Source organism: Terrapene carolina, unplaced genomic scaffold, assembly GCF_002925995.2.
Source record: "Terrapene carolina triunguis isolate 2854851 unplaced genomic scaffold, T_m_triunguis-2.0 Scaffold113, whole genome shotgun sequence".
NCBI classification, from domain to species: Eukaryota; Metazoa; Chordata; order Testudines; family Emydidae; genus Terrapene; species Terrapene triunguis.
This window is the reverse complement of record NW_020664464.1, coordinates 7,945,947-7,958,391: the sequence shown is the minus strand read 5'-3', so window position 1 is coordinate 7,958,391 and position 12,445 is coordinate 7,945,947.

Here is a 12,445-nt window from a genome sequence, read left to right as displayed (position 1 = left end):
ATCAGACATTCCAGTTAATACACCCCAGAATGATATTCACTTTTATTATAGCTGCATCACATTATTAACTCATATTCAATTTGTGATCCACTGTAACCCCAGACCCTTTTCAGTGGTACTACCACCTAGCCAGTTATCCCCTATGTTGTAGTTGTACATTTCATCTTTTCTTCCTAAGTGAAGTACTTTGCACTTATCTTCATTGAATTTCATCTTGTTGAATTCAGACCAATTCTCCAATTTTTCAATGTCATTTTTAATTCTAAACCTGTCCTCTTAAAGGGCTTGCAACCTCTCCCAGCTTCGTATCATCTTTTATAAGCATACACTACACTTCATTAGCCAAGTCATTAATGAAAATATTGAATAGTACAGGACCCAGGACTGACGCCTAGGATCCCACTAGATACACCTTCCCACTTTGTTGTTAGTATGGCAGCCACAGTGTGCTAGGGTTTTACAGACAATTGTAAAGACAAAGGCCAAGATATTCTTAAAGTTAAGCTCCTAAATCCATATTTAAGCATGTCTATATAATTGATCTGATTTTTCGAAAGTGATACGATTGACTTCAGTGACAGCTGCTAAGTGCTCAGCATGTCTGAAATAAGGCCATTTATTTAGGAGACTAAAAAGACCCAGATTCACAATATGGCATTGATTGCAGTGGGAGTTAGGATCCTAAGTACCTTTGTGGATCTGGGTTTTGATCTCTTTCCTAAACAGTTAACTCTCTAAGGCCTTGATCCTACAATGAGCCCATATGGAGCTTCACTAAAATCAATGGAGTTCTGCGCTATGAGATATGAGTGTGACTGAGTGGAAAAGCTTCATATGTATCTAATTCATTCCAGGATGTTTGTTTGGAATTTTTGTTTGCTTTTGTTATCTTGGAAGCCCCCAAAGTATTTTACAGAACCAGAGGAATACAGACACCATGGGAGTGGATGCCAGTAACAAACTGGTATACAGCACAGTGCACAGCAACCTAGGAGGAGAAAGTAAATTTCTACTCATATAAAAAGTGCTGTGGAATATTTTTAATGGCTGGAAGAGCAGACAGGACTCTGGATTTTGAAGTCTCATCCCAAAATATAGCTAAGAATAATATACAGTGTAATCATAAAGTGTAATGAAATGGAAGAATTACTATAGGACAGTAATACTGAATTTTGATTAGAATTTGAATAGAACCAGTTGCATTACATAGTAAACAGCGCTTACTGTAACTTGCAATACATGTTAATTCCGTTAGTGAACATACATGATTTATGCACAGAATTTGAAACATGCCTCCTGTTAGCTATGCTCCACAGTGTGTAGAATGCTCATAGGGGAACACATCCTTACTCCTACATGGTATGGGAAATCCATTTGTTTCCATATATAAATGTATTTCATGACACACACACATCACTTTTAAACAACAAGGTAAAAATGAGCTTTTTGATGTACTAAATTGATAATGTTATACCGTGCCATACAAATTTTATCTTGGCTATGATGACAAAACTGATGTTTGGCATGACATTAGATTTAAAAACAAAAAAACAAAAAAATCCAGTGGTTTTTTTTTTTTTATTACCCTCCTCCCCCGATGCTTTGAGACTACTATTTTCAGTCTCCAAATTGCAGTGACGCTTACTGTATATGCCTCCGGTCAAACAACAGTACTCCAAGTCCTTGTATCCTACAGGCAGCCTGGGACTGAAAAGAGCACATGTATTTTAGCAGTTTTTTCGAATATAGTATAAGGCATGTTACAGGAGACTGATCTGATTGGATTCAGAGATTGCTTCTACAAAGGAGTTAACTGGATAATTCATTTATCTTTCATTATTAGTTAACCTCCAACAGTGTGCCCAGTGCTGTATAATACACACACAGGAAGGTTTGGTTCCTGATACACTGAGCTTAAAATACAAGGGCTCAATTGTGCTTTTTGAGATCCCTCTAAAGCACAAATCCTTCCCTGCTTTCTCTTTTCAGTGGAAGTGGTGGGTTTTAGGGGGAGGAAAAATAATTTACTGTCTATACAAGCAGCAAAGTGCATAACCACTCAGTTGCACAGCTGCACTGACTGGCATAGAAGGGCAGAGTCTTAGGCTATGTCTTCACTACCCGTCGATCCGGCGGGTAGCAATCGGTCTATCGGGGATCGACTTACCGCGTCTCGTGAGGACGCGGTAAAATCGATCCCTGATCGCTCTGCCGTCGACTCCGGAAATCCACCTCGGCAAGAGGCGGCAGCGGAGTCGGCGGCAGCGCGGCAGCGGTCGACTTTCCCCCGTCCTCACCGCCAGGTAAGCCGACCTAAAATACGCAACTTCAGCTACGGTATTCACGTAGCTGAAGTTGCGTATCTTAGGTCGGAACCCCGCTGTAGTGTAGACCTAGCCTTAGAGCTTCCTATTTCTGGCCTCTTCCCACTCACTCTCCATTCACCTGATATGGAGTGGGGGGAGTAAATGGGCATTCTCCATTGTGCCTGTATCCAAGGCCTGGGTAGCCCACGGAGTGGTTCTTACTCCTCTTTACTGCCCTGTACAAATATGTAATTCAAGTCACAGTCTAGCTCTAAATGAGTAGTCCAAACAAGATAGGTACAAATTACCCTAGCAATTGCAGAGTGCTGCATTTTTTAATAGATATGTAGCAGCACTTACAGGCCAAATCCTGCATTCTTTGCACAGATAACACTCCCCTGGGAGTCAATAGGAGCATTTGGTTAAGAATGCATTATCAGGTCCCTAAGTGCGTTATCACCGGTAGGCTTGGCAGAAGGAAGTATGTTTTAATGGGACTGTGAGTGCATAAAAACTGTTTATTTTTCCATGCCTTTGTTTTAATAAATTCGCCCCACTCTTTGCCCAAGTTTACCATTTCCCCACTCAGCTAGCACTGGAGAATGTAAACAACTGGTTCATTTGCAATCCATTATGGCATTTATAACAATATTGCCATCCTTTCAAGACCAGGTTTATTGTGAAATATGTGCTATTCCTAGAGTTCCCCCCCAAATTATCTGACAGATTATATATCATGAATTATTCTTAATTATTATATAGATTGTACATGGGGATTATTCTTAATTATTATAATGTAAGCTTAATGATTTATCTTCTCTTAAGAACAATAATTTAAACATTACAAATTACATCAACATTAATACGTTCTCCTTTGTGTCCCTTGGATGAAATTATCCTCTTTAGTTGGTTCTTGGATTTACACATGCTGTACGATTTAACTATCCCAGTTCCCTCTTGATATTTACATTTTTATCCTTAAACTTTTAAAATGACAGGGCATTGTAAATAGTTTTTCTATAATTCCCTTTTTTTTTTTTTTTAAAGACCTGTGGACCGATGGGAAAGGCTCACTGGCTTCAGCTGCTATTCCTTAATAGGTTTAAACCTCATTCCGGGGGGGGGAGGGGGAAAAGGATGTCTTTTTAACTAATACCATGTCATCTCTTTAATCATGCTGATTCTGAATAATTCAGCCACTATGGAAGTTGCAGGGCGAGGATCTATAGCTCTATCTCTCACTGGGGGGAGTTTATTATTACTGAGTCTGACAGCAGAGAGCCCTGGCAGGTTAATTGCTGCAGCAAGACTAGCTGGGAGTTTGCTGTTGATATATAGTGACTAAAGGGAATGAAGGAGATTGACTATGCCTGTTACAGCACAAATATCTTCATGCGCCTCAGGTTCCTCAGAAAGATATGAGAAATAAATGTTCGCTGTTCATTTTCTGTCTTCACAATACAAATAGCCTTAGGCTGAACGTGGCAACTGCAGCATACAGAATATAAAAAAGAGGAAATTCACAAATTAACATTATTACAAACATTGCTGCCTGAAAGTGCTGAAAATCTATTTCAATATATTTTGCATTTTAATGAGGTGCCAAAGAGATAAATCAGCGCCGTTTGAGTTGAGGAATGCTTGGCTGGCAATGATGTTTTCTGATCATATCATGCCTTCACAGATATTAGATTAAGCAAAACCAGTGTTAATTGAAGGTGTGGGAAATATAACTGCTAGTTAATGTAGTAAACTCATGCTGGTTATGTAGAGCCATTAATCCAATTTAGACAGCCGTTCACCAGGAACCGCTGCCTCCTTCCTCCCCTGAAAAACAAAATAGTACTCAAAATTAATGACAAGGTATGTCGGCTCTCAGAGAACAGGCTGAGATCTTTGCAAGGTTTATAAAGACTTTTTTCCATAATCTGTCTGGATATATTCTATCCTATGAATATAGCATTTGAACCCAAGATGCAAAACAATCTTTTTACATGGTGAACAACAATTCCTGTTTTTTTCCATCGGGAGGAACTGCTACTTATGTTTCTCTAGGCAGTTTTCTAAACTTTTCTGTATCATGATCAAAATTCAGTTGTTTCTTACCCCAGCTTTGCTTCTCTTTGCAGAAGCAAACACATTTTCCTCTGCTGTTGTTATAGGGACTATCCAGAGTGGGCTCTGCTTAGGCTGTATAAGAACAAGCAACCCCTCTGCACCTGCTTATTGTTTTCACTAAGTGCACTTCACTGCCCCTTATTGCGACAATGAAAACTAATAAGGAAATTGCTTTTCTGGAATTACCGGTAATTAAGAAATATCAACAAGCAAATGCCAAATCAGTTGGCAAAATGAAAGATACGGGCCTGATTTTCCTCTTTCACGCTAGTTTGGCACTGGTGAGACTCCATTCACTTCAATGGAGTTCTTCCCCATTACTACCAGCATGAGGGAAGACTCAGGCCCTATACACTAGCAATGGGGGTGGTTTCTGCATACAACATTCAGCATTAATGTACTATATTTTAGTGCAATGTAGATCTAAAATGGAAGTTTGCTTTAGGAGCTTAGTTTGAGTGATAGAGTCTGGACCACATACAAATGCTTCACTAACGTGTGGATCCTGCACTCCTTGGAGCCAGCACTTCAACTGTTTCTTTTTAAAAATCAATAGCTTTTTAATTACGATGAATTAGTGATTAACCAAGCTTTTATGCCTTATTCATTATAGTCACGCATTCTAATGAATAGAAAATGTGTCCATTAGATATTAATGCTGTTGGATCTTTGAGCTACTGATGGACAGTGCTGTCTGGTGAACAAGCAGGGTTGTGTAGGTGAATCAATGTGGGGGTAGGCTTGGCGGATGACATGCCATTAGCTCTGGTAATGAGGCTGTAATGTGAGAAGAAGTTCAGTGGCTTACTTATCACTGCGTACACTGCATGCTAGTGAGCCTTCTCATGCATCCATCAGGACCAGCCTTTTCAAATAAAACAATATATTTTTCTGCCTGGAACATAATTGGTTTAACAATTAACATTTAACAAACGTGATTTAAAAATCAATAAATTGGAGTTTTTTCTTTGCCTTCTGGTTTCTGAGCCTCTTAGATTCAGGTCATATTTTCACTCATTTCTGGGCAAACTGGAGAATGTGTGTGTGTGTGTGTGTGTGTGTGTGTGTGTGTGTGTTTTAAATTGAACTGAGATTCTTATTTAATCATTATTTATTATTATTAATGCTATTGCAGGGCCTAGGAGCCCTAGTCATGGACCAAAACACTGGAGTGCTAGGCGTTGTGCAAACACGGAACAAAAAGATGGTCACTGCCCCATATACAATTAGAAGCTGAGGCTTTAATAAAAGCACCAAATATCATGAGACTTGTGACTTTTCTGTTGTCCAGAACTTGCAAGTGTACTAGGTTTTGCAGCATGTTTTGCTTTGAAGCTGAATCAGGCTTCCTGTCCTGCTATGCTGCCATTCCTTATATGAGAGACAGACTTCCCCAGAATGCTCTGCAGCCTAGGCGGAAGGTACATTAAGTTGGAAAGAACGATCATAAAGACTAGTCTAATTTCTGAATGCCATTTATATTTCTGTGCTCATCATGGTCCTTATTGATAACTAAGGTCTCGTACTCCAGTTTTAAAGGTCAGTTCCATATTCTCATAGACTCATAGACTTAAAGGTCAGAAGGGACCATTATGGTCATCTAGTCTGACCTCCTGCATGATGCAGGCCACAAAAGCTGACCCACCCACTTTCCCTTAACTCAGCTGTTGAAGTCTCCAGATCGTGATTTAAAGACTTCAAGTCGCAGAGAATCCTCCAGCTTGCGACCCCTGCCCAATGCTGCGGAGGAAGGCGAAAAACCTCCAGGGCCTCTGCCAATCTACCCTGGAGGAAAATTCCTTCCCGACCCCAAATATGGCGATCAGTAGAACCCCGAGCATACAGGCAAGATTCTCTAGCCAGACCCACATTTTACCAGCGATGGCACTTTATTACCTAATTGACTAAAATCACGTTATCCCATTAAACCATTCCCTCCATAAACTTATCTAGCCTAATCTTGAAGCCAGAGAGGTCTTTCGCCCCCACCGTTTCCCTCGGAAGGCTGTTCTAAAATTTCACCCCTCTGACGGTTAGAAACCTTCGTCTAATTTCAAGCCTAAACTTCCCCACGGCCAGTTTATATCCATTCGTTCTCGTGTCCACATTAGTACTGAGCTGAAATAATTCCTCTCCCTCCCTGGTATTTATCCCTTTGATGTATTTAAAGAGAGCAATCATATCCCCCCTCAGCCTTCTTTTGGTTAGGCTAAACAAACCGAGCTCCTCGAGTCTCCTTTCATAGGAAAGGTTTTCCAATCCTCGGATCATCCTAGTGGCCCTTCTCTGTACCTGTTCCAGTTTGTATTCATCCTTTTTAAACATGGGAGACCAGAACTGCACACAGTACTCCAAATGAGGTCTCACCAGCGCCTTGTATAACGGAAGGAGCACCTCCTTGTCCCTACTAGAAATACCTCGCCTAATGCATCCCAAGATCGCATTAGCTTTTTTAACAGCCGCGTCACATTGCCGGCTCATAGTCATCCTGCGATCAACCAGGACTCCGAGGTCCTTCTCCTCCTCCGTCACTTCTAACCGATGCGTCCCCAGCTTATAACTAAAATTCTTGTTAGTCATCCCTAAATGCATCACCTTACACTTCTCACTATTAAATCTCATCCTATTATTATTATTACTCCAATTTACAAGGTCATCTAAGTCTCCCTGCAGAATATCTCGATCCTTCTCCGAATTAGCAATACTTCCCAACTTTGTGTCATCCGCAAACTTTATCAGCCCACTCCTACATTCGGTTCCGAGGTCCGTAATAAATAGATTAAATAAAATCGGACCCAAAACCGAACCTTGAGGAACCCCACTGGTGACCTCCCTCCAACCTGACTGTTCCCCTTTCAGTACTACCCGCTGCAGTCTCCCCTTTAACCAGTTCTTTATCCACCTCTGGATTTTCATATCGATCCCCATCTTTTCTAGTTTAACCAATAATTCCTCATGCGGTACCGTATCAAACGCTTTACTAAAATCGAGGTATATTAGATCCACCGCATTCCCTTTATCTAGAAGGTCTGTTACTTTCTCAAAGAAGGAGATCAGGTTGGTTTGGCACGATCTACCTTTCGTAAACCCATGTTGTAATTTGTCCCAATTACCATTCAACTCAAGGCCCTTAACTACTTTCTCCTTCAAAATTTTTTCCAAGACCTTGCATACTACAGATGTTAAACTAACAGGCCTGTAATTACCCGGGTCACCTTTTTTTCCCCTTCTTGAAAATAGGAACCACGTTAGCTATTTTCCAGGCCAACGGTACCACCCCCGAGTTTACAGATTCATTAAAAATTATCGCTAAGGGGCTTGCAATTTCTTGCGCCACTTCCTTCAATATTCTAGGATGAAGATCATCCGGTCCGCCCGATTTGGTCCCGTTTAGCTGCTGAAGTTTAGCTTCCACCTCTAACACTGTAATGTCATTCCCTCCTTCTTTATTCCCCTCTGTCCTGCTCCCTCTATTCCTAAGCCCTTCATTAGCCTTATTAAAGACTGATGCAAAATATTCATTTAGATATTGTGCCATGCCTAGATTATCTTTAATCTCCACTCCATCTACATTCTTCAGTGGTCCCACTTCCTCTTTCTTTGTTTTCTTCCTATTTATATGGCTATAAAACCTCTTACTATTTGATTTAATTCCCCTCGCAAGGTCCAACTCTACACGGCTTTTGGCCTTTCTCACTGCATCCCTACATGCTCGGACCTCAATAAGGTAGGTTTCCTTGCTGATCCCTCCCCTCTTCCATTCTTTGTATGCTTTCTGTTTTTTCTTAATTGCCCCTTTGAGACGCCCACTCATCCAGCTAGGTCTAAATCTCCTGCCTACTAATCGTTTTCCCTTTCTTGGTATACAGGCCTCGGACAGCTCATGCAACTTCAATTTGAAATAATTCCAGGCGTCATCTGCCTTTAGATCCCTAAGTATGTTATCCCAATGCACTTCCCTAAGTAGTTGCTTTAATTTATTAAAGTTGGCCTTTTTAAAATCGTAAACCTTAGTCAGAGTTTTATTTCTGTTAAACCTTCCATTTAGTTTAAACCGAATTAGCTCATGGTCACTCGAGCCAAGGTTGTCCCCTACAACCATTTCCTCAACGAGGTCCTCACTACTCACCAGCACCAAATCTAAAATTGCATCCCCCCTCGTCGGTTCAGTTACTACTTGATGAAGGAATTCATCTGCTAGCACGTCTAGGAACATCTGAGCCCTATTATTGTTACTAGCATTTGTTCCCCAATCTATATCTGGGAAGTTAAAGTCCCCCATGATTACACAGTTCTTATTAGTTTTTACTTCCCTAAAAACATTAAATAGTTCTCTGTCCGCATCCAGGCTAGATCCCGGCGGTCTATAGCACACCCCAAGCACTATCTCAGGGGAGGCTCTAGTAGTTCTATTACCCAGTGTAATTGTTGCCCAGACAGACTCTGTCTTATCCATTCCATCACTTATTATTTCTTTGCATTTTACCTCATTATTGACATACAATGCCACTCCCCCAGCTTTACCTTTTTTCCGGTCATTCCTAAACAGCACATACCCTTCCATACCTGTACTCCAGTCATGACTACCGTTCCACCACGTTTCGGTTATTCCCACGATATCAGGTTTCATTTCTCGGACCAGGAGCTCCAATTCCTCCATTTTGTTACCTAGGCTTCTCGCATTGGTGTATAAACATCTTACCATATGCTGTCTATCCTTTCTCGCATTACTTATGCAATTTGGTACGGACCCCATACTGTCCCTCTGCCCCCTCTTTCTTATGTCCAATCCCATACCCCTACCTATATCTGTGCTTATCTCTTCACACTCCTTTTCAGTGTTGGACTCAGGCGTGGAGATTAACTGGACATCTCCCAACCGTCTCCCCCAACTTTCTAGTTTAAAGCCCTTTTGATGAGATGAGCCAGCCTCCCTCCCAGAAGTCTATTTCCTTCCCTACTCAGGTGAAGTCCATCCCGCGAGAACAGCTGTCTGTCCCCGAAAGCCTCCCAGTGGCCATACATCCCAAAACCCTCCTTATAACACCACTCCCTTAGCCAGCTATTTATCCTCACAATTCTGTCAGCCCTCTGCTGTCCTTCTCTAGGAACAGGCAGAATCCCACTGAAGATAATCTGAGCCTCAACTTCCTTAAGCGTCTTCCCCAGTCTGGCATAATCTCCCTTGATTCTCTCTAGCGAGAACCTAGCTGTGTCATTTGTTCCTACGTGGAGGATGATCAAGGGGTTCTTACCCGCTCCTTTTAGGATCCTTTTCAACCGCAGGTCCACATCCCGTATCTTAGCGCCTGGCAGACTGCACACCCTTCTGTTTTCTGGGTCCGCTCTGGTCACAGGCCTGTCTATCCTCCTCAGTAAGGAGTCTCCAATCACATAAACCTGCCTTTGCCTGGTGACAGTACGATCTACAAATCTATCCCCTGTTCCCTGTAGTCGTAACTCCTGTCTCTTTCTATTTTCTCCTATAGTCCCCCTAGTGCCATCCTGTGACCTCCCTGGGCCGAGTACTGGCGCTGTCTCCATCAACTCTTCCCCTCTCTCTATCGGACTAGTCGCTCTTCTTTTCTTCCTCTGCCTCCCACCATCAGTTACCACCAGCTGTGTCCCCTCCTCGTTACCCAAACCTGTTCCTGAGTTCTAATTCCCCCTCACTAGCCCTCCTTTTTCTTGGCCTGCTTCTCACGGTCACATGCTTCCACTGCTCTTGTTCTCCCCCCGACATTCCCCCCTCACAGACCATGGCCCCCGCTTCCACCTGCACCCCTGAGCATTCCCCTTCTGCCACACCCTGCTTCTGCTCCATTAGCTGCTCAAATCCCCTTCTGAACTCTACCAGAGTATCTACCTGCATCTGCAGCCCTCTAATCTTTTCCTCTAGCAGGTCTATTAGGCGGCATTTCATACAGACATACCTTTGTTCAGGCAACCCTGCCAGAACCATGTACATACCACAGCTGCCACATGCAACCATCTGCATTGTGTCCCCCGCTGCTTGGCTCATGGCTGCTATGGTCTCTGCCCACCGCTTCTGGGGAAACAGAGCACACCACACACCGCGCCCCCTGCCTCCCCTTCCACCTCCCCCTGTAAACTCCCACTTAAACTCCCCTGTTAGCAGCCCTGTTTGCGGCTCCTGGGTGCTACCCTCCCCATTTTACAGATAAGCAGAGTGGTTGTACAAGGTTACTTCAGGCACAGTTGGGAACAAACTTAAGTCTCTAATATGGCACACCCTGATCAGATCTGTTTAGCCACACTGCCTTTCAGACCAACTGTGCCAACTCTATGTGCTTTGGTTGCCTATGTCTTACCACTGGACATCACTCCACAGCTAGATCCAGAGGCAGAACTCAGGATCCTGATCTCCAGATCTCTAGCAAATTAGTTATGTAGCCCACTGGCTGTATGCATGTTAAATCCCCCTCTAGTGATTACTCCTGTAGCTCAAGTGGAATTGGTCTCTGCAGGGTATCTGAACATGTTCAAATTCCCCTGGGGGGAAGAAAATGGGAGGGGAGAGAAGAGGCACTTTATGGTTGTATGTGACAAACCGATTTCCAGTGTTTTTAAAAATGGTTTAATTCACACAGTGAGAACCTCATTTAAAACAGGTTTCATAGTTAGAAAACCACCTGTCAATTATGATACAATACATAATAAAATAAAGATGTTACATGTTTGGGTCATTTGTCACATGGCAATTTTGAAGGTGGAGAGCTCTGGTATAGTCATTCACACCATCACATTTTACACTTACTTTGCACTGGTGTAAATTACTATGCATATGGGGCAGGGCTAACAATTGTACTTTAAATAAAAATGAAATCTGAGATTCTGATGTATTCACTTGAGTCCAGGAGCTGGGACTTTAAGAAAAAACAAATAATGATGCAGATTTGCAATAAAATTGTGAGCATTAGCAACATTGGTGGATGTTTGGAGGCTTCTTAGCACTTGTGTGTTGGAAGGTCCTGAAGTGTGGTGAAACTGTGTTGCAGAGGCACCAGAAACCTCTACATTGCTCTCTGTTGGTGATGTTCCTGAGGGGATACTTTATTATGCTGTGGTTGCGCAGAAAATACATGGAATAAAGGGGAAAGATTGGGCTTTCTGGTTGAGGGCTCACACAGATATCATTATACCCCTCTGATTATGATCACACTAGTCTTTCTAAAAGGAGATTGGTGAGGAGGAGAGGCCCTCTGCACAGGGGCCCCCAAGCAAGGGGAATGCATACTGCCCCCTCAAAAAGTGGGCCAGGGGTCAGTCTCCTTGTGTGATCCAGGAGGCATTGTGCCTGCTTAGGACACACATCCTTTTGGAGCTTTTCCTGTGGTTGTGCTCCTCTGTGCTCTGTCCTACTGAGGACCATGCCTTAATTGGCACTTTTAATCTCTACTTTATAAAGCCCCACATCACCAATGTTAAGTATGATAAACCATTCTAAACTAAAGTATATAGGTTAATGTCTTACCCTAGGTCTTCGAGCAGGTAGGTAGCAGGACCCTTAAAGCTCTGGCTCCCAGTTCCCTGCTCTAAAGTTAATGATCTAACCAGCGGACCAAATTCAGTCATGAATCCTAGTCACATGCCACCTGAGGCACATTGCACATACACTAAGTAGCAGGGCCGGCACCAGGCACCCAATCTGGTGCTTGGGGCGGCACCTGGAGGGGGGCGGCGCGGCGCTCCGGCCGCCGGGGAGAGCGGGGCCACAGCCAGGCTCGCCGCCCTCCCCCTGGCGCTCTGGCCGCCCTCCCCCCCCCGCGCCCTCCCCCCGGCCGCCGGGGGGAGAGCGGCGAGCCCCTGCCTGGGCTCGCCGCCCTGCGCTCTGGCCACCGGGGGGAGAGCCAAGCCCCAGCCGGGGCTCGCCGCCCTCTCGCCGCCCTGCCCCCGGCGCTCTGGCCGCCGGGGTGGGGGGAAGAGCCAAGCCCCCGCCGGGGCTCACCGCCCTGCCGCCGGGTTGGGGGGGAGAGCCGAGCCCCCGCCGGGGCTCGCCG